Source organism: Anser cygnoides, chromosome 16, assembly GCF_040182565.1.
Source record: "Anser cygnoides isolate HZ-2024a breed goose chromosome 16, Taihu_goose_T2T_genome, whole genome shotgun sequence".
NCBI lineage: Eukaryota > Metazoa > Chordata > Aves > Anseriformes > Anatidae > Anser > Anser cygnoides.
Window position 1 is genome coordinate 9486482 of NC_089888.1, and position 23240 is coordinate 9509721.

General features: G+C 37.9%; 1 long non-coding RNA gene across 5 annotated transcripts in view; it reads right to left on the minus strand.

The window, feature by feature from the left end:
* The window catches only part of LOC106041348 (uncharacterized), a 179025-nt gene that overhangs the window by 44328 nt on the left and 111457 nt on the right, over positions 1 to 23240 (minus strand). For 2 of the 5 annotated variants that reach the window (XR_010825205.1, XR_010825202.1), the window contains 5 exons: positions 20281 to 22312; positions 16043 to 16196; positions 12202 to 12267; positions 10330 to 10401; positions 8809 to 8897 (listed from right to left, as the gene is read on the minus strand). This is a non-coding gene — a long non-coding RNA (uncharacterized lncRNA). The remainder of the gene's footprint in view (positions 1 to 8808; positions 8898 to 10329; positions 10402 to 12201; positions 12268 to 16042; positions 16197 to 20280; positions 22313 to 23240) is intronic. The other 3 variants (XR_010825203.1, XR_010825204.1, XR_010825206.1) reach the window with 3 other exon arrangements.

A 23240-nucleotide genomic window follows, 5' to 3' on the forward strand; every position in this document is an offset into this window, starting at 1 on the left:
TTGACAAACCATCTTTGCTTTGTTTATAATGTTCACTGAGTAATACAAAGGCCTGATACATATTATACTTGAGGTAGGCAAGTTACATGATAAATGGAGTTCATTTTTCTCATGTTGTTAATTTAAAGACTAGTAATGTATTGCTATACCAAATAAGCTGCTGTGTTCTCTGAGTCTTCGACCATATATCCTTAGTACAGAGGTTATTTTTTATTTCTATTGCACCACTGTGTACATAGCTTCTTACAATTACTGGTTATATGACAGGAGAAAGATTTCAGTCAATCACGGCCAAGAAGAAAAATGTTATTGTCCCACCTTTGCTGATAGTTTTATTAGCATTGGGCTAAATTCATTCCTAGGTAATGTCATTGATTCCAATGGCACTACAGCAGCAATGAATTATGTGCTCACATCCCATTTATTTATCTGTCCTTTCAGAGTTAGCCACTGCAGCTTATCTCTTCTATGTCCTGAAGATGGACAGTCCAATTTTTAGGGTGCCTTATTTAAGGAGTGGAAGAATTCAGCTCTTTTCACTTTGTACTAAATTAACTCAGCTAAGTTTCTTAGACATCAGCCTCATTACCAGTAAGCTAAAAAGCACTTCAACTCTGCATTCACTGCATATTTTGGTTATTTCCATCAGATGGAATAGTCTTAAAAGGATGCCCTTACTCCCTGAGTACCCAAAAACCTGCTAACTGGGCCTTCTGCCCTACAGATGTGGATTCAAGGCCCTGCAAATTAGGAAGGGTCTCTCACATTATAGAAGAGTGAATGCTCTACAGCAGGGGCTTGGGATGATGAGGGACAAATGCACATCAGTCAGCTCTGCCAAGTGTTACACCCAGCTGCTTTCTCTGCTAAGCTCCAAGACACAGCCCTGCAAACAGCTATCAGATTGACCAACAGACAGAAGAGACAGACTGCTTTGAAAATCCCGTGGGGACTTCGATGGAAATTATTTCTTTAGGAAGGTTGGCAGTTTCAGCAGTTACAAGATACATGTTTCCTTTCAAGCATCTAAGCTCCAAGAGGTTTTTACTGCCAAGAAGTATGCGTTTAGGGATCCCAGCAGTGCTTCGGTGTTCTTCCCAGACCTGAAAGGGATAGTTAGATGCTTTCACAGAAATCCAGAGACTTCACTGAAGTATAAAAGGATAGTGTTTGGAGATTGGAGTCGTGGCTTTATTTTGACAACTTACTACAAAAGCTCTTAGTTTCCCATCCTCAAGTGACAAGCAAATCTTAAATAACAAAGATATCTAGGAGGCAATGTTGCTGCTTCTTTGATCTGGTCAGAAGAGTGAAGGTCCCTTCCTCTTCTTTAAGTCTAACACCTGTCATTTTGTAGTGATTTCAGGTTAACTGCTACTTATATTTGGAATTCATTACCTACTAAATTTGACTGGTTGATGAACTGCTTATGGCAAGCTAAGAAATGTGGAACTGGGTCAGTGAGAGCAAAAGTTGGTGCTCTTTATAGACGCTTTTAGAAGATGGAGCATTAAATCTAGTTCAGTGAGTGTTGTGTTTCTAAAGGTTTGTTGTCCATTTAGCTTTTTTAGCAAGAGACATCCAGCATCTTTTCTTGAACAGGGAAGCACATCACTATCTTTCTTACTTTATTTGATTAATGTAAATGATTTGCCTGCAGCAATCAGACTGTTTGCCAGGATAGTCATTATACAGTGACAGAGATTAGTGAGGTACTTAATCAAAGACAGCAGTGATTGATACTCCGTCAGTTTTGGTCTTTAATCAGTGAAGCTTTCATCCAATCATCAGCCATTAAAGAGTCTCATTTGTCTGATTACTTTTGGAGTATTGGACTTAAAAAAGAAATACATAAAAGTAGGCTATAGCCTTCCTGTCACAGTACCCAGATATATGACTGTGGTTACTTTTTCATCTTAGTGCAGGGAGGGAAAATAACACATATCAACAATTATTTATACAGGGTGGTTGGGTGAGATGGTTGGGAACAGGACAGGGAATTTTTCAGTTCAGCTATAGAGCACTAGTAGAACTTAGCCTCAGGTCAACAATGACCAAAACTCATTTTCGTTTGATAGCTCTTTGGAGGCCTCCTGGAAATGAGTTGGTGGTCTCAGTCCAGTTCCTAGAAAGCTGTAAAGTTGCCAATAAATTTGTCACTTTTCATTTTATCTCATAATGGCCAACCTAGATTATAGGATGAACAAACTGACCAAAATAACTCAACTTTCTTTCAGAAGGTTTATATAATTTGTGACATCGTGTTGAGTGAGCGGTGCCTGGACATAATTTACTCTCAGCTTTCTATGCACACTAGCAACATGTCCAATCACTACAAAATGGAAGATGTGTCTCACAGTGTGTACCATGAAACTACATAAATCCCAAGCAATTCTTCAAGAGCTTTAAGAATCTCCCAGGTTTGATGAATTATGGTATAAACAAAGCCCAAATTGGACTGTCAGGTAGTGTAGAGTTATTACAGAGAAAGAACGCTCAATTTTGATGCATAGAGAACTGCAGAAACAGCTGGTGATAATTGCACGGTGGAGGTAGATCCACTAAGAGGTGGAAATGTAAATAAAATGAAACTACAAGAGCTCTGAGATTCCACTTCCTCCCAACAGTCACATTTGAATGGAATGGGAAGACAAAAAACATCAATTAAATAGCTGTAAGTATAAAAGGTTCTAAAAAGATAAGATATAGACTGACTGAACCCAACCAAAGAGTTAGGAAAAACATTCTTGTTCCACTTTCTCAGAATTGTTCATTTTTAAAAGGGGTGTCAGTGTCTGAAATTAGCACAATGGTAGGTGTACTCATAGTATCTCCAAGCTATATTGATACTCATTAGCATGCACATTTTTCATAAGCAGAAGGACATGGATGGTTCTGAAAATCTGGGCCTTTAGCCAGAATAATTCGTACCTAAAAATATGCCCTTATGCATATGATTGGTTATAACTGTACAAGAGTAAGTGAATTTACACAGGTAGAAAATCAGAGTATTCTGGAAATCCTGGACATTTGTGTTAAATAGCACTCAATTCTTACTAAATTAGGAAGACTGGAGGCAGATGGGGTTCCCCGAAATTGAATCAGAGGATGGTGCCAGTTACAATTTAACTATGTGAAGAGGTAAGACTGGAATGAGGCTTCGAGCTAAGGTCAGAGATGCCCATTATTTCAGCAGTGAAAGAAATATGGGTCTTGCCAGTGTAGATGAAGGTAGACACACTTTCCTTACTAATGTTGTCAGCAAAACCAAATCTTCACAGAATTCTGCAAAGCAGCTGGTTCAGCTATATCCCCAGGTCCCACAGTCATTTGGCTCAGAGAACTGTCCATTAAAGAGATATCATACTCTTACTCTTGAGTCTGTGTTAATGTAGAGGAGATGCATGGGTATGAAAGTTTGGTGCTTGAAAAAGGAAAAAATGATTTATGTGTGGCACATAAACCTGGTGCTTTGGAGTTGATCACACTGACTATTGATATCCTGCAAATCATTAAGTTTATTCACGCTATCTATATTTTCACTGCTGGAATGAAAAATGATTATGTTTAGGAATGAAAGCATGATTTCTCTATCACTACAATCCTTCAAAACAATATAAATTACTATCAAAACCCCGAAGTTTTTATTTCAGTTTTAAGTTAAACTTTAAAAAGGGTATATTGACTGTGTATATTCCTGACATCTGCAATTAAAAACAGGCATTGTGACAAGTGAAAGACTGTAGCAAACTGCAGTGGAACAGTAAATCCACACAGTACTACTATGTCGGGTTGAATTTTAACCAAGATGACAAAACAAGTAGTGACTGAACATTATTTTGTCCATAGACTTAGGAAGCAAAATTGACAGAACTTGTCTCCTTCCCAAACTTGAGAGCTCTGATTCACACCACGGCAAGCCAAGAGAAACTCCGCGAAAGTTGGCAACAGTTTTGCTATAAGAAAACTAGAAATCAGATTATCTGGGGACTTGATTATCAGAAGTAAAATGCTGAAGTCAATGAAGTTAGACTGATTCACACAAGCTATGGACCTGTTCTAAAACTTACTCATCCAACTGAAGACAAACTCACTGCTTTGTACTGGTAGGTGGCAGAAGGCTATAAAGCCTTTCTGGTTTTCTGCCTTCCCCAGCTATGCTGCAACCACCTGAGACAGTTTTGTAGGCAGTACATAAGGAGTTTCCAGCTGCCAGCCTTATTCTTCCCAAGTAAACCTCTAATTTCCTGTATTGTCAGATGCAGTATTCTGTAAACAACCATACCTCCCTCAGCAGACTCATTTAGTAACTCGCTAATGGTCTGTGCTATTACTCATCAATGCTGCATTTTCTTGCCAAGGCTCAAATGAGACACACAAAGTGACAGAGACTCATAATGAAACACAACATTTTCATGCATATAGCAAACTGAAAAGTGGGGGGATACACCTTTCTTTCATGTAAGAAATCTTTTGTATAATCTAAGTCTTATGGTCCTTTCTTTCTCAGACTTCTTAACAATACATAGCAGTTGTACACAACTTTTCATCAGTAGATCTCAAATTGCTTTACAGCGGAGGTCAGCATCATTACAGCACTGGTCAAAGCTGAGTCTCAGGGGAATACACCAATTTCACCAGGCTGCTGGTTCAGAATCATTTGATGTCGGAACAATGCATTTGATGTTTTCAGTTCAAAGGAACTTTCCTTGCTGTCCCACCCCCCTACCCCCACCCCACCCCCGCCTACCCATTATAAACTTTCTGTATTTTCCCCTTTCTCCTTCAGATAAGAGGAGTAGTACCCTCTTGGTCAACACCCTGGGTAGCTGAACTCCACGAGGCGATTCACCTTGATTCACCTTAGGCTGTCCTTAAACGTTAATTGTTCTCCCTAGCCTGTCAAGTTAGCCACCTTCCTCTGGCTATTTTGAGTACAGCTAGAGGTACGCAAAACCCAGCACTAGATTCCTAGAATATAGAAATATATCCTCGTTTTTCCTCACATGTTATTTACATTGCAAAAGCATGCGAAGATCACAATGTAACAGCCCTTAACATTTGATTTCATTGCACAGACGACTTAGCCAAAGAATTTTCTACTTTGTTTAAACTATAGCACGGTTTATGACCATTATTTCTTATACTGTTGCTTAAAGGATTGCTTACCATATCGTCGCTACATATGCATATAAGGAACACATACAGGGAAAAATTCTCCAGCATTCCAATATATGACACTCAACTCCTGAAGGAAATAAAACTTTGAACAGGTTTCCTGACCCAGCAAAAGAACACTTAAGTGTCATCAGATGTTATAACACACATGGTCAAATATAGGGTTGGCCTATTGACCCTCAGCTTTCGAAATACACTGGCAACTATTGTTATTGGCACGGCACTTTGGGATATTTTCTTTATGACTGTCATTAGCATTTATGTATTTTCATCAGAATGATTCTGTAAGAGTAAAAGATTCGTAAGATTCAAATAACTGGTCACGGACATATAGGCTGCATGAATCATCTGCACCTGGGCCTCCTCTCAGTTAATCTGCTACAGCATTATAAATAGTAGCAATAATCATAACAAAATATATCCACTGCAACAAATAATTTAACTGTACACTCAAATCCCTTTTACTGAGAAACTGTACAAATAGTACTGAGGCCTTAAAGTTTGTATTAAAATTGGTGGCCAAATTTCCATAGGTTTCCAAAATTAGATTAGTTTGGGCTGTTTTTGAAAATCACATTCTTATACATACCCTTAAATACAGTTTTATTAGAGACTTGAAGTTAAGTGTGTGCTAAAGCATCCTGCTGAATGAACAAGATGGTGTGACAGCACTGCATACAGCTGTGGGTCCCTGACAGTCTTGGGTTTGTATCTGTTGAGGACAAGGTAGCACCACAGCTAAATAAATCCTATCTGCTTGCTTGTGAGACACTAACTTCAGCTTGCCTTGCTGCATTCAGAACATGCTGAATTTTGGGAAGAAGGAACCAAAGAGAGTCAGACTTTTTGATGTCACAAAATGTCAGGGGAGATCAACATTTCTCTTCACATTTGTTTTTGTTCAAATGTACCACATGCCCGTAACATCCTTGCAAATGGTCACATACAATGTGCAGTGCTTCAACAACATTACTTCCACAGCCAAGGGTGATAACAAATAACTACATTGCTGCCCCAAAAGAAAGACGCGTACAACTTTCAGGTAAGAGTATCAGTGGAAAAAGAAACTCAGTGATTCTAGCACTTGATGTACAAATGTGATAGTACAGGGTCTCAGGAACTCTCCCTGCTAAAACGGTGGGAGAAATTTAACCAGCTATGAAGAGTTTAGATCTTCACTGAGTTTCACAATGAAACTTTACTGAATGAAATTGGGTTCGAACTAACTTCAGAATTTGCAGCTATGTGCTCAAAAATCAGAGAAAGGTTTTAAAAAATATTTTTATAAACAAATTAGTTTCATGCCTTCAAAAAACATTTAAAAGGAAATAAGAGTATATTAATCCATGCGTTCTAAGGTTTATTCTCCGTTACATTCTGTATAATTAACTGTCAAATTGTTACCCACCAGCTAAACAAAATCCATAGATTTTATACAATACGTAATTAGGCAAAAGAAGCCAACTTACATCATGAATTCCTCCGCATCTCCTCCTGATTCAGAAGGTATCTTTCAGTCTTTACACCTTATTTAAAAAAGGATCAGTCCCAGCCTAATTTGCCAGATATTAAATACACACCCAGTGGCAGAGCAAATTTTCTGGAATTTCTGAGATTTCTGAGGAGAGTATAGATTTTAATCAATTGGCATATCCCTCAGGATATGATCACAAGTGTTCTTTTAAGTGGAAGAGAGAAAATATAACACCCACAAAGCTTCTTTAGACTGGGTTTCTAACTTCCATGGGTCTGGTAGAAAAGAAATGAAAAAAATCTGAAATGAATGCATACAACACGTGTTCAAATGCCAGCAACTCATGGGCATCATGGACAATGCAGTATTAAATTCTGATCTCCTAAGGGGGGTGGGGGTATTGTGCCCCATACCCTAACGGATTCCCAATAAAAGAAAGGGGAAAGACTTTTTAATCGTTCCACATGAATTTACAGTATGTTAGTAATCCTCAAAATTATTGTTTTCCCATTCATAAATATGTGACATTTTTTTTTTTTGAATTTGCTCAATCCATAAAAATAGCAGGCGTATAGCTACCCTGAATCTGAGTTAAGATTTTCAGTGTTAACAAAGGATTTTGTTAAAAATGAAAAATAAAAAGGTGGCACAAACTGCAGTCTCTGATCACCACAAAATATAGTTGTATGTTACTGCCACTATAAAGCATTAGTTTCACTGAGGAAATAATGTAAGTCGCTGCACAGCTGGAATTTTACTCCTATTGATTGTTCCTCTAGATGTATTTTAAATGCAAATGAGATTTTATTTCAGTGTAAAACTTACTGTGGAAAACATCTCAAGATAATATATGTGGAACTTCTAAAATATGTACATAAAAGAATGATTCTTTATGGTTTCGTAGTTATTGTCATACCTATATGTTTTTTTAATTTAGTCATTATAAATAGATACCTGCCAGAATACAAAATGTGGTCATTATGCAAAGAAGTTTCAGCTTGATTTCAAAAGCAAATTTTGGAGGAAAAAAATGGCTAGACTGAGAAGAAGTAGTATTAAACTATGATCAAAAAATTAAAACACTACAGAAGTTTCAGGATACTGCTGACATTAAAAGTCCTTAATGAATAACACAACTCGTACAAACAGTTTAAAATCTCAGGGATGCAGAGACCAAATGAGCCATATCATTTATTTCATACACACTGCAGAAGAAGAAGAATTTCTACACTGAGATGATTAACTAAAAATCTCATGAAGCTGAACAACAAAACCCTAGAAACAGGAAGATTTTGACATGATGCAATCCAAGATTTCCAGGGTCAAATATTAATATTTATCAGCAGCCGATTAAGACACCAGATGAAATATTAACGCAAATTTCCTTTATATTGCCAGACCCCTGTAAAGATGAGTTAGTGTAAACGAGAATCATTAAATCAAATGAACAACTCACCAAGCAAAATAACTTTGACCACCTCTCAGTGAAATGTATCTGAGCACATTAACTGCAGACTTCTTTTTGAATATTAATACTCAGTTAGAGAAAAGTCAGGACTATAGGAAAAGTGCCGCAAGTGTCAGAAAGCAATTTTCCTCCCAAAAGTCATTTTTACTATGACATGGGAAATAATTAAATGAAACAAAGCAGGAAAAGTGGGGGGAAAAATGAAGGGAAATTAATGACTTCTCTAGGCTTGCATTTCGCAACCAAAAATAAATACAGAAAAGGGTCAACATTTATGAATAACAATTTGCAAAGACTAGCCAAGCTTATGAAATAAGATTTGGGAAGGAATAAAATATCCAACAGTGAGAAGTCTGAAGTGACAATAAAATGAAGAGGAGACATACCCATGGTAGGAAAGGCTAAGGTAGAAAATAAAGGAATAACTAGACACTGTTGAGAAAACTAGTACAAAATTCTTCTGGCGTATAAAGAATGACATATCAGTAGAAGAGAAGACCGACTCTTTAGAGACAGTCTGAGTAATTTACTGAGTCTACATGATGATTCTGCTAAAAAAATTACTTTATCATTTTTATCTACATTTGCAAAAATGATTTGTTGAAAACTGCCACATAGACATCTCTCCCAAAGAAACAAAATTGAATTATAAAGGAGATTGTCAAGAAAGACATATCCCAATACTCACATTTGACTGTAATACACTGCTGTGGGAATTGATGGTAGTCCCCTCCATGTAAAATAGCATGGCATCCGGGCAACAGTGTTTACAACACCCTACAGGAGAAGTTGAGAAGTCATTGTGACAACATTGTCAGAGTATAGTATGCTCTATCTGCATCTCTTCCCTCTTTCTACTTTCTTGACAGATAAAATTGGTGCAGTTGATTCCTATCATTCCTTCTTATCTCATTTGCTATTTCTCCATGCCAATGGAATTACCAGAGGCCAGAAGAAGAAACTTCAGGCAGCTTCATCAGATTCAAGTTGCCAGTTTGTGAAATTATGAAAATTGTGGGTCCAAGTTCTAATTCTGAAGGAAGTTACATGGGGAGGTAGTATTGATTTTCACAGTTTCATATATTGATCTTTCTTCTTTGAAGGAGAGAAAGTAACAGTGTGGGGAATGAAAAGCACTTCTTTAGTGATATACTGGTGCATACTGGTTGCATAACCATTTTGAGAGCCATCCAACCAAGATAATGCAAATTTCCCGGTATCTGTAATGACATAATCACATGCATATCACAAAGTATCTTCCCATTTTGGTCTAAATTTGTCATATAGCCAAGTAAATTGTTATAGGCAGAAATGATGACATCATTTTCTACATTTTTTTTCCATTCACAAAGTGTATTTGGTTATCCATTTTAACTGTGTATTTAATTGGAAATTATTTCATGGATTTCTCTGCAGTTTTCCTGTCTTCCTTCCCTACCTTTCCAAACAACTAACCTCGGTGCTTGCTTCTCTGTGTGAAATATCCAAATTTTAAGCATTGACATTTGCTTGTTAATTTTTATTTGTGTTATATACATACAATTTCCGTCACCTATCTGGTTTTTACAAACACAATTACATACCAACAATACGCAGTTATACTTAGAGACAGCACCAGCCACCTTTGTATTAAAAGACTGAATAACAATAATTTGGAGCAGAGTCAAAGGAAAATACAGGCGCTTTTTGATTTCCACAACATGCAGAACAATATCCAGTTACTACACTGTATACCCGCATTTCTAATGGTAGTGACTTTTTTTTATTTACTGTGGGCCAGAATTACCTATATTTGCAAGGCATTTTTGTAAAGAGAATGTAATACCCATCATGAATGCTGAGTTCTGCTGTTATTGCTGTATTTGAATCTTATGACACAAACAAGATTCATGATTGGGGAATTTTTTTATCTTTTAAGTGTGAGCAGTGATAAATCACAAATTACCTTCTTTTAATTGCCTAAAATATGTATATGCAAGGAAAGTATCAAGATCTGTGCATCAGTTCTGCTACAGTTCTTACACCTGACCTACCATTTTATTTATGCCACTAGTATACAAGCCATGCCCCCTAAATATTTAATTAAAAGTACAGTCGTTCAATCGTTCAATAATGATCTCCTTCCTTCCAGTTTAAATGACTCTAGTCTTGGATAAGACATAACCCTGGAAAAATACATGATTATAGCTTTAGATCAGGTGCAATGTACCTTAACCCCTTCCAGAAATGAAGAACTGAACCAGTCTGTAAATCTGCCATGTCTTCAGGCTATAAGGAGGAACTGAAAAAGATAGGGTAGCAATATAAACAAATCTCAATTATTTAACACTTACTGAAATGCTTTTTAGTTATAAAGAAGAATAATACATAACAACTTTGGCAAGAAGGAGATTATTGGTCATCTCAAAAACCCCCAGGAGGCAACATGGACCATCATTTATTTAAGCTGAATGTGGGTAGAGGAAGATGTCACCCACAGCAAGGTTAGAACACTTTCTCCTCCTTCAGCAAAAGGAAGTTTCCTATGGGTTTTTCCAGACCCAACTACATACAGATCACACAAGTCTAGCCTCATCACAGCATTAAGGACTGGGATAGAAGTGGACCAGAGTGTACACCAGTGTATTCCCACACCAAGATCGCTAACCACAAGGAGCATACTGAAGACACTGATTTCAGCAGAATTACCATCACTGTAAATTAGAAGTGCATCAACTCAAACAAGTCAGGCCACCAGGTGGCAGATCATTAATAGTTTAAAACCTGTCTTGGGGTCTGGTCATTATTTGACGTTACGATATTTTGTGAATATTAAGAGGTAGGGCTTCATTTAATAAAACAGCATTGGCTTTATAGAAGAATCAACTGTTTTGGACAGAAAACATTGAATTTCTGAAATAATTCTAAATGAAAAAAGCCTTCTGGCTGTAATGTTTCCTATGCAAAATCTTTCAAGTATATACAGTTTTATATCTACCTGTAACTGCTGTTCATTAGCTGGTATTTAGGCATGCTAACTATAATCAATTTGAGAAGAGACTGAGAAACAGAACATAATCAAAAAGCCTTGTTAAGACTTCCTAGTGAAGAATTAGACCGAGAAATACACAATGAAGAAATGCACATTATTTTGAACACAGTATTTGGTACAGAGTAGATACAATGAAGGTGTATCCTCTCTGCTGTTTGTCATTAACAGATGCACAACTAGTTATATTTAATGTGCTATGACTCCTACATTTCTTTACCACCTAGCCACTTTATTATTGCTGCTCAAGATATTTGGCATGTGTATGTTGGAGTGACTTGATTTAGTTTTATGGAGCTATACCAACAGATTCAGGCCAGGGTTCCAGCTGTTATTTGTCAAATAGATTAGGAGCTTTCTTTTCTATAGTGTAGTGTGGGAGACCTCAAGTAAAATTCTTCCCCATGGCAGCTAAACAAACTAGTGTACTGGGCAGTGTATCATCATTACTACTATGTGAACAAATGGACTTTGGATCTTCTAATCAAACCTCATCTCTCAAAAGCAAGAAAGCCCCTAGGACCCTTGAAGCTCCTCAAGCTTAATTTGTGTCAGCAGGAAATCTTCCCTAGTCTATAGGTAAATAGTATGTTTTATTATTCTAGTTTCACAAATTCCAATAATCATATTTAGATTTTGGACTTTTTAACATCTCAAAGAGGGCTTAAGCATGGCAGAAAAACGGAAAATGATGTGGTTGCACCCATATCTTACCTTTACTTCCTTTCACAGAGGCATGTCATGCCAAAACTTGAGATCTAAGGTTTTCTTCTCAGCACTTTTTCCAAGCAAAACAGAGCTGCTCTTCCATAAACTCTAAACTACCGCCATCAGTCTCAGTGAGCCACTACTCTGCTGAAACTGAGGCAGCAGCAAGACTTACCCGCAGACCCATAAGCAGTATGGTTACGGGGGCTTATTCTCAGAGCAGCCTTTCCTCTGTTGTTAGAAGCATAGGCATAAGTACTAAAATACTGTAAATACCTGTCACTTTCACCAACACACTCTTTTACTTTGAATTCTGTAGTTACTATTTCTGAGTTGTAGACCTACCTCTGTCATCAGCATGCCATATAACCATGGACAGCATTTCTTCCCTTTCTGTTTCAGTTTCTCTACCTGTAACACAACGATAATGCTTATTTACTCACTCAGTACTTGTGAAGTGCCAGCAGCCAGTATTTTAAAGCATGCCAAAATTCCTAAGTGAAAGGTATTAATATAATTCAAAGATTGCAATGCAACATAGTAGTATATTAATTTGAGTTGCCTTGCATCGATAGCTGCAGGCATAAATCTGTTTCTCTCTAAAGTGAAGCACAGCTTTTTTCAAGCTCTACAAAACCTAGATGGTCATTTTAGTTAAAACGATGCAGGAAGATCAGGGGCAAAACCAATACTATTTCACAAGCTTGTCTGAGTTTTAGTTCAAAATATTCATTGCTTATGGAAGCAAAAGAGGACTTGCACTATAGAAAATAAACATGAAAGTAGTTGCTAGGATTAGTACTGAACAGTTAGACCACTCTCGTAGGTGTAACTATGCATTGAAGCTGACACTGTTCTACCATGAAGTGGTTAATTAGTTTCTTCTTGAGCGAAAACTATGCTTACAATGGTGCGTAAGAACAGTAGTGAGGGTTTTGTTCAAAAGCTCAAACTAAAAAGACCACGAAGCAACCTTTCACTGACACAGAATTTATTTTTTCCAGAAAGCCTTTAAAACTTCTCCTACATAACTGAATCATACCAAATATTAGTTAATAAATACACTGTAAAGTTTTGTTTTGTTAGCTGTTGAGTTCATATAAATACACATGGTATGTTATAAGTACCTTCTACAGATTTGCCCTTGTGGTGACATATTTTAAGCCTAGAGATCAGAGTTCAGGAAAAGCATGCAATAAATTAATGAAGCAAAATGAAAAAAAAATCTCTTTTTGGCTAGATCCTTCTTTGCACTGTAATAAGAGTAATTTACTAGACCCAGCTGAATCTTAGAATATGGTTTTTATGCACTGACATATACACCCTACACAGCACTGCAGACGAGGTTTTAAAGTCTTGCTCTTCCACTGAATTTTAACACCAGGACAGAAATAGCAGCAGTAGAGGATTACAAAATCCTCACATGCCAGGCAATGAAGTAACTCTTCTCCTTGCTCCTTGGGGAAATCCAGTGTGATTAAAAGAAAAATAATTGTCCATGTTCTTATTAGGCTGGCAAGCATGAATCTCTGGAATGGGATCAGACATTGGCTGTCAAGGCTTTTGTGAAATTGTATAGTGCTCCAAAACTATACAGCCGTCTCCAGGAAGGAGAATGCAATAGGAAACTGTTTTTCAAAGAAAAAAAAACCCTCAATTTAAAATTAGGGTTTGACATAAATCCAACAGGCTGCTGTTGGGTGTTACATGAGGGATAAAACTGGTCCTGTTGCATTAGCAGTAAATGGATTGCTTACTCTGAAACAACTGTCATAATTTGGAGTGAAGAACACGTTTCATAGTTGATAAATTCTAACATAGTTAATGTTGTGCCATTCATGTTAAAATTAAAAGCTTGATTTGACTAATGTTTTCAGTTATGTCATTAAGTATCACCCATTTAAAAATGGAAAAAGTTTTCAAAAAAAGCCATCTATCTTCATACAAATCTAAGCTGAACTTACTATTGCACAGGTTTTTAATTGTAACCAGTTTTATCCGCATTCCTAGTTACAAAGGAACAAGCAGCTCCCATGCCCTCAGTAGTGTCTTGCAATTCACCAAAACACAGAGGAAGCTTGTTAGCATTGCGATATAACATATTCATTGTATGCCAGCTGACGTATTGCAAAGTTTGCATCTGTTGGCATGAAGATAGATTGATATTAGATAGATAGGATTCGTTCCGATTTGACACCATTCTAGCCTTCATTGTCCCTGCTTTCAAGCTAAGTAAAGAGCTATTTCCACAACAACTATGGAACAATTCATTTGTATCCTTTCAGAATACACAAGATCATTACTTCTGTGGCAAAACAGCCTTGTGATGGAAGGCCCTTCTAAATGATAAATTGCGCTTTTAAGAAATGTTGTTTAGAAGGCTACAATCCCAGAACTACTCTCTCTTGTATTCCTAACCTGTGTGCGTTGATAAGCTGGTGAGAGTTTTGATTTTAGTAACTATATTTCACTACTGTAAGTACATGTTTGTTATGCAAATATTTTCAGACACTGCGTACATTCAGTTGCAATCCACTAACCAGGTACGTTTGCATTCCCATATTTAGCTGCACCGCAGTCATGGGAAATGTACATACACCTTAAAAGCATACTTCTCTGCATGTATTTGCCAATTTTTAAAAAAATGTAGCCCAAATCTTGGCACATTCAAGATTATTTGTAGGATATTTAAAATAATAATAATAATAATAATAATAACAACAATAACAATAGTAATAATAAAGATTTGCAAATGCTTTAAGCAATCCATGAGTGAAGTTGTACTAAGAAAAAATTTAAGGCAAATGTATTGCAAAGTCTAAGTATGCATAGTCAGTTTCCCCGGGCAGCCAGTTCAACTGTACTTCAACAATGACCTTAAGCCACTGTCCCCTTTTGATTTTCCCTAAATTTCTGTAATCCAATAGGAGTTCTGCTCTAAATAGACAGTTTCCTTATGAAGAAGATAAAAACAAAAAAGTAGTGATTTTAGAAGAATTCTGAAGCACTACAACCACCCAGTCATAGAGAATACCATTTGTACTCAAATTGCTATTGCAAATGAGTTACACCCTCATTCATACTTTGGCAAGAAGTCACGTAACTCCACATTTACAGAATCTATAGTAAGATTTAATGTGTTGCCTGGTAACAGTGGTATTAACAGTTTTAATGCACATCTAATTTTTGATGTTTATGGAGATGTTCTTCCATACTACGACACCTGAGCACACACTCCATTAAAGCTTAAATAACTTAATACTATTAATAGCACTGTCATCCAACATACTACATTCTTCTGTACCAGCAAATGACAAATAGATCAGACGAGCTTTTATACAATGCAGTTTCCTTCTCTGTGCAGATGCAGGAGATAAGGACACATACCACACAGTACAGATATCCTAAGAATTTAAAAACAAAGGCATATGCCATCTAAGCTAAGTAATCTGGTGTACAGATGTCTTCCTTCAGCATAAATGCCACCTAGCCTTGATCTGACTGTACCCAGTAAACCTACCTTCTCCAGTGAAATATGCTGGCTTGACCTTAAATGCAAACATGACTTCTGCAGATTTATTGCAAATTTAATCCCATTTCTTAGGTCTGAATGCAAGGATTTATGCTCAAATTCACCCCTGATGTAAGCTATGCAAACATATCAATAACAATCTTTAATACCTAAGTATTTCAAACAGAACATAAACACTACAAATACCCTTTATGTAATATCTAGTTAAAAACATATCTTAAAAATATATGCCTCTTGGTATTTCTTGTGAACACATCTCTGTTTTGTGCATACATTTTTAGATGTTAATGCTAAGGTATTTCTGAACTCTACACTAAAGCAAGTACCCGAGGAAGTTTGACTTTTAATCTTAAATTTCTAAATAGACATCAAAAAAAAAACAAAACTGTTTGCTCTTCCATGTTACTCATGTCACAGGTTAAATATTTTCTAATACATAATATGCTCTATTGGGTGTCCAGCTCGATGGCATTCAGTAAGGCTGATTCTTTTACATGTTTAATTTAAATCCAAATTCTTGCTAATTTGTGTCTGGATTGCTGATGAATATCAGCCAGAATTCACTCTGCTCTCTTTATGAAGTCCACACAGAGGAAAGTACAAAGTTTCTTGGCTTCTGGAAAGAACCAAATCTCTGACATTGTATCCACTTACATTGTACATTAAAGGGGGATTTGAGCCCTGGGCTGTAGGCTGGGGATCCCCCCTCATGTCCGGAGTGAGACCTGGGGCTCAGCTGGGAGCTGGCAGCTAGCAGCACTGCTGTCCACCTGAGACTGCTGCCACACTCCAGTTCTTTTTCTTCTCCCTGTGTTTAGGAGCCAGAGTAGTGCTTGTTACAAAACGGTGCAATTAGCTTATAACAAATTATAATTACAGTACATCATAATTTAATACATAGAAATTCCTTTAGGCAACAGAAAAAAAACCACACCAGAATTTCCCAAGAGCAGCACTGTCCTGCTGATGCAGAAGCCCCACCAGCAATGCCACATGGTCAGAGAAGAGCAGCTCCAGTGTCAGAGAAGTCCAACTGCACATAAGCCCCTTGCTCCTCAGCAGCTCCTCCTGGAAGGGTCTCTGAATGTTTGCAGGGCAGAGCTCCGAGCTCCTACGCAGCTCCTGCGGACGGGAGCCCTTCTCGTAGACAGTCTCTCTTTGTTGCTGCCAGACCACACAGATCTCCTTACTTCTCTAGGCAAGTTTACATCCATATGATGATCTAAGCCACTACACTGAAGTCATCCTTTGGAGAAGAAAAGGAATTCCCGGGGAATTCCAGTTTCCTAATGCTCCTTTGACCATGGTAAGGGGCTGCAGGACACAGACAAAAAGGCAACACTGCCACTGCAGCTGCTCGCTGAGAGCACCCCTATGCCACTGGTTTGGCAGGTGGCAGGATTCAGATTAGTGTGGTTTCAATGCTTCAGCTTAAATCGATGCCATTTTTAAGACACGGCACTTACACTTACTTCAGTGCCTCAAATCATTCAACCCAGCATAACCTAGAAACTTGGGTAACCATACACACAGCCATCAAGAGACTTTAAAACTACACAGTCACTTCTGAACAGCAATTACTGCAGTTACAGGTTTGTGGACTGCATGCTGCACATGTAACTGAAGCTGGAGCATTTGATTAGCTATGCTCTTTCAGGTTTCAGATTTCCTCCAAGATGAATTATCTAAATCTAATAAAAAAAAAATCAAAAAACCAACCCCAATTATTTAAGCCTCTCTATAGAGTAACTAATGGTGATAAAACAGAGGTTCATCAACATTTCCATCAGGAATTAAATTGTTCAAATATCTAAAAGTAATTAAATCCATAAAAACTCCTTTAGTTATTTATTTGCATTTTTACTAGTCTCTAATAGAAGGAACACCATTTAATACCCCAGATGCCCTTGGCAGTCTTTTGAAGAAAGTAATAAAAGATAATAAAAATACCTAGCTCTTACACGGTACTTTCACTAGTAGACCTTAAAGTGCTTTACAAAGTAATTAAGTCTCTTTATAGGCTTTAGTTGCAGCAAGTGAAAATCATGTCTATACATGTGTATCCATGTTTTGCACATAATAGTGGTGTACAAGCAATATATTTTAAAATTATCTTAGAGACAGCTCAGTGTAAAAAAACACACATGTACTCTAATTTATCACACTCTTTAGAATTTGTTTTCCTGAAGGCTGGAAGAAATGGTGAAAACCATTTGAATATTTCAAGGCTGTCAAGAGTAACATATGATGCATTCAATTCCTGTAGGCTTATGAAAGTTAGTTAACATTCGGATGTCCATCCCCAGATCGTCATTCCTTGGTGCCAGAGAAGAAAACAATATGAGCCTCTCTTGCCTAAAGTATACAAATAATAAACCTCTTCAATGGATGCACTGTTGCAAAATTGCAACACTTTTATAGTTCATCATTCTGATTTCTCTACTCAGAGACCCTGTGGGTGAGATTTATGCATTAAACAAGAACTGTGATCACGACAAAGTAGCATCTTTTGAAACATAACCAAGCTAGCTTCCTGGAAGTGAAAAAAAATGCTTCAAAGAGGACAAGACGCTCAGTAGTTGTCAAGTTGCATTTCAGTTTTAAAGAGAAAAAGCAAATGCACTTTCAGTTCTAGTTTCTTTTTATTAATCTGTGTTTTTGCTTTGTATCATTCAGATGTACAAAGCTAAATCTCCATCTGTTGAGAAGTGTGGGATGTTGAAAACTCTGCTTTCATGATGACTTTCATGATCTAATTTAGATCTCAGCTAAAGATCATTATTCAGGAAACTCGAAGTTTCTAAAGCCACATGTTAGGCTTTGACTGACCTACTCTCTTTTCGGAGAGGATAGTCAGTCATGAAATCTCCCTAGTCTCAGATCAGGCTGATTACGGTGTATCAACTATATCACTTCATCTCATAAACATCTGGAATTTCCTCCACAACAACTTTTATAGTAAAAGATCCCTTCTTTCACACACCAAACTATTACTTAGTAGAAAGCAAACATATCTCATAGTGAAACATTGGACAGCCTGAGCTTTCCCCTTATTCTCTCCTGTACCGACATACTGGGATAACCACCTCCCTCTGCAACTTCCACAGGCTTTCTTCCAGAAGTGCCCCCTGCAGGTGATGCTCACGACACCTCATGTTTGACAACTGTATTTCTTCTTAAGAAGACTTCAATTATTTAGCGCATCCTTAGAACTTCTTGTCTCCTGGAAAAAAAAAGTCCTCAAAAAGCACACACGTACGTGACTGCCACGTCTGGCAAGGCATTTTTATCTCCCAGGTTTTCTTCTGCATGAATGCCATGTAAGTTTTAAAGCAGGGATATTCCACTCATGAATTTCCAGCACAGGCCTGGCTCCATACTTCTCCTGTGGCTGCTGTCAAGCACCTCATGCTCCCTACTTCCCCTGCATTTTCAGGAAACTTTCCACCTCTGCCATTTCTCAATTCTCTCCCACGTTCCCTTCCCTCCTCTCACACAAGGCCTCCCTCTTCTCTTGTCTCCAGACAGTCCCAATGGATCCCGAAATGTCCTACCACCCACTCCTACTCCTCCTGTCACCCTTGAAAATAGCAAAGACTGAGCTTTTATGTTCTCTCTCTCTTTTGCAAGACCTCCCTGTCAAACCCTTACCACCTGCCTCCTCTCTTCAGTTGCCTTTTGCTGCTCAGTGTTCCGAAACACAGCAAAAGACCAAACACACACACAGGATGACTGATCGCACTTTGACAAGCACAGCTCACCTTAAGAGGCAGTGCGTGCTGTTTGGCTCGTTCGGAGCCTGTCATTTACATCAGGCAGCCGGGCTGTTAGGGCAGCTGTAAGTCAGGCCACCCGGCCAAGCAGCATGAATTTACATCCTGCTTCATCAGCCGTTGGCTTGTGGGACTGGGCGTCAGTCCTCGGGTGCAGGAGGAATGCAGGCTGCCTCTTAACTGTCGCTGTGCCACACAAATCATCCTGCAAAGTACATGCCACGCAAGTCTGTCACTGAATCTCCCTCAATAGCTAGGTGACATATCAATATTTCTAGATTTTTACACAGCACATTTACACAGCATGTGTCGTTTGTACCATTATTACATTTAGCTCCCCTTCTGTCTCAATCTTATGTGACATACTATGTTTTACTTCAAAATATGCACATGCCCTAACTTTACTTGGGAATGATAAATAGGATCTTCAGAAAACTATGGAGCATATGTTTGCTTCTACTAATTGATATAAACTGTTGTCCTTTTTAGGGAACTCTGTTCAAAATAATTCTACACTTATTGGATTTAAACCAGAATACAGACTGTTTCAAGGTGGATGGCTGATGACAGTGTGCTGCCTGATAAGCTGACTGCAAAGAAGGGATCCAAAGCAACTCGTGTCTAGTGAGGGCAGCTGTTACTCCATCAAGATATGACTATTACAGCATGATGCTTGGTTTCCCTGCCTGCACAAATGGTAATAGTATATGTTTACCTGCTCTGAAGTCCTGTCATCTGATTCTAGCACTTTTGTATAGGTGACAAAGATTATGATAAGCCCACATTCAGATGGTTAAAAAAATTGTGTGTACCAACATGAGTAAGTTTATGCTATGAAGAAATGTTACTGCTTACAAAAAGATGGATGAAAAATGACTTGTACAAACTGATCTGCTAATATAAATAAAACATGCTTTACAGAAAGTTAAATAAAACTGCCTGGCATAATTAGATAGTACAATTCCTTGTAAAAAAAGGCCACCAACACAGCAATACTGAAAGAATAACTATCTAGAAGAACTGAACAAAGGACTGGTAAATTATTTAAAAATATATACTAAAATATCCATTTGAAACAGACTACCATTTCTTGTACACGATGAGTCATTGTAAACTTACTGAATGAATTGTTCAGCTCATGCCTTCAGCTCCATCCCATCTTCCAAGGTGAGAGTCACACTGGGAGGTGCAGTGGAACTGGATGGAATGGGAAGGACCGCGCACCCCTGTGCCTCGGTTCCCAGCGTTGGCAGCCATCCGAACGGACTTGTGTCTGTCCTTTCCCTGTTCCCTTGCCCTACTGCTGCCATACAGAACAAAACCTCAGAGGAATGCAAGGATATGTAAGACATATCAGGCTTGTATCATCAGCAGGTATCATTAGGCTTGTAATGGTGGAAGACTTTTCAACCTGTTTTAAATGTGTGAGCTTGCTGATTTCAGTCTGTACTTCTTGAGCAGCTTTGATCTCAGAATTGGCCTCATGTTTAATTTGGTTTCCTTCTTGCTGTGGAATAGTAAATTTGAACTTGCCTTTCTATCTAAATGTTATGACTGAGCAATCAATTAAACATTCAGTGGTGCAGCGCAACAAGATCTTTGCACAGACCATGTTATTTTCGGAGTCATTCTTTTGCAGTTCTGGTCCTACTTGTAAACATTTAACCCACACTGAGAGTCTCAGATGAATGCATAAAGGAACTAAGATGAAAAGTGAAAGAGCATTCCCATGAGTCAGCTGTACTTTGAAACTAGTTTTGATTTCACCCTGTTTACAGCCCTCCCCTTTAGGGCAGAGTCACACGGAGCCCCACCCTGGGTCGGAGGAAATGGCAAACTCTAACTTTCCTTCTTCACCCAACATAAGGAGCAAAAATTACCCTCAGAATCTATTTTGACACCAGATTGGGAGCAACAGTTGAAAGGCAGACATAAATTGCACCTTCAACATGCCTTTAATATAAGAACGCAAGTGTACGCTCAGTGAAAAACTGTTTAAATACACTGCGAAGCGGGTTTTTTAACCTGGAAATGAGATACAGGAGACCATGTTTTTAAGCAGCTCTAACAGATTTGAGATCTCATGGTATTTAAACCTGGTTCAATCCAATTTTCACTATTTTTTTTTCATAAATTTTCAGCAATTTCACTGAGTCATATTTGACATTCAGACAGATATATCCCAAAACTAAGTAAATTCCTACAAATTTCATGAAATTCAAGAGCTCAGTAAAGGAGATAAAATAAGCCCTAAGGGGTGAGAACATCTCTGCTTGTTTCTCTCCTCCTTAATCCCTGTATTTTGGCTTGTACTTACCCAGTTACCTCGTGTATACCAGCACACATCATTCAGTATTGCTCAGCACATGCTGCCTCTCGCGCTGCGGGACCACTGGCTACGTGCTGAGGAGCAGGGAAATGTGGGATGGACGTGGGGGCACTGTGGGGAGATGGGGGCTGCCACAGCACAGTCACAGTCATTAGGAACTAGGCTTCAATTAACTCCAGTGCTGATGTAAAAAAAACATTTTGCTGTTGTTTTGAAACAACGCAACATAGACATTGCTGCAGAAAACATGAATATGGAACAGCATATTAATAGAGTATTCAAAGTGGATCGCTATCAATGCAAACGCGTCATGTCATTCATCTTATTCATAGCAACCTGCTATCCTTTCTGAAGAGCGGATGGAAAGTGTTTTTAAAGAAGGCTTTTGTCCTATAACTCTACCTTAGAGTAAATACAGAAGGTTGAAAGAATTTGGTTAACCTAGGAGAAGCAGCCTCATCCTAGTATTTTCTCCTTTGAGATGCACATGCACCAACACATGCAGATTCTGTGCGCGTATTCTTCTAGCAGTAACTACACAGGAGATTCAAGTCTACATTGACACAATGGTAGCCCATTTACGGGTTATTTGCTCTTTTGTAAAATCAATTCAAGCAACAAATTGCCAGACAAGTGTGCTAAAAGATAAATATTTAAATATTCAGACATAAGCTTTTCCCCAGATTCATACCACATCCATTGCTATTAAAGCAGCCTAAGAAGCATACTGGCAGATTGTTTTACCTAGAGACGAAAACTAATTTTTGTCCTTCCTCTGCTATGCTTTGCACTGTGGTGGCAGAATGTTATAATGAAACAGCTCTGTAAAATAGAAGAAAAATAAGCGAGAGGAAAACAGCAGTTCACAAGGTGATATTCCTCCATCAGTGTTTTTGCACAGGTCAGAACACACCAAAGCAACTTCGTTTGATACAACTTTTCATAGTACACTATCAAAACTTTATATAATATATCTGGTGGAATTCCTCCCCCTACATGCTCAACTGGCCACCTTAAATTACATGTTGGACTTGGTAGTTAATCATTCTCTGTAACATTTCTACTACTGATTAAAAAAAAAAAATAATGTGTCACATATTCCAGAGACCAGAGGACTTCAACAATCATTATAAAGAAAAAAATAATTAAGGGAGAACAGATAGGTGATGGACATCTTGTCCTTATTTTCAGTATTACAGATACCTGTGATGTTTTTCCAATATTGCTTTATCACAAAACATACTGTGATGCCGATTTCTGATGTTCTGCTACTCAGCACTTACAGACGATACACACCTGTTCTGGATTTGACTTCAGAACAGAACCTCCAGAGCTTTTATTTCACTGGATTTTGTTTCCTGAGTTGAAATTCTGTTTATACATTAGGTGTTTTAGTGGACTTTTCTCAATATATGCATATGTTTGAGGGGGCTTTGTTTTACCACAGCGAGAACACCATTTGCTCTAAAGAAAATACAATACAGATTTCTATGCATGAGATGAAGTACTTTGAAATGCTGAAATTTTGCTTTATCAGACTCAGTCTTATGTAGCATATCAACTAGAGCTCTCCAAAATCAGTGGAAGCTGTGTGATGAGAGTCAAGCACATGTTGAATCTCTGCTGAATCTCTGCATATGTAAATGTCTTACACGACACACATGGATAGCACCTGTGCAACTTCACAAAGTATTTCACTGTGATGAAGTTTCTGCCGTGTTTTTATACAGACACATGAGCTATAAGTTTT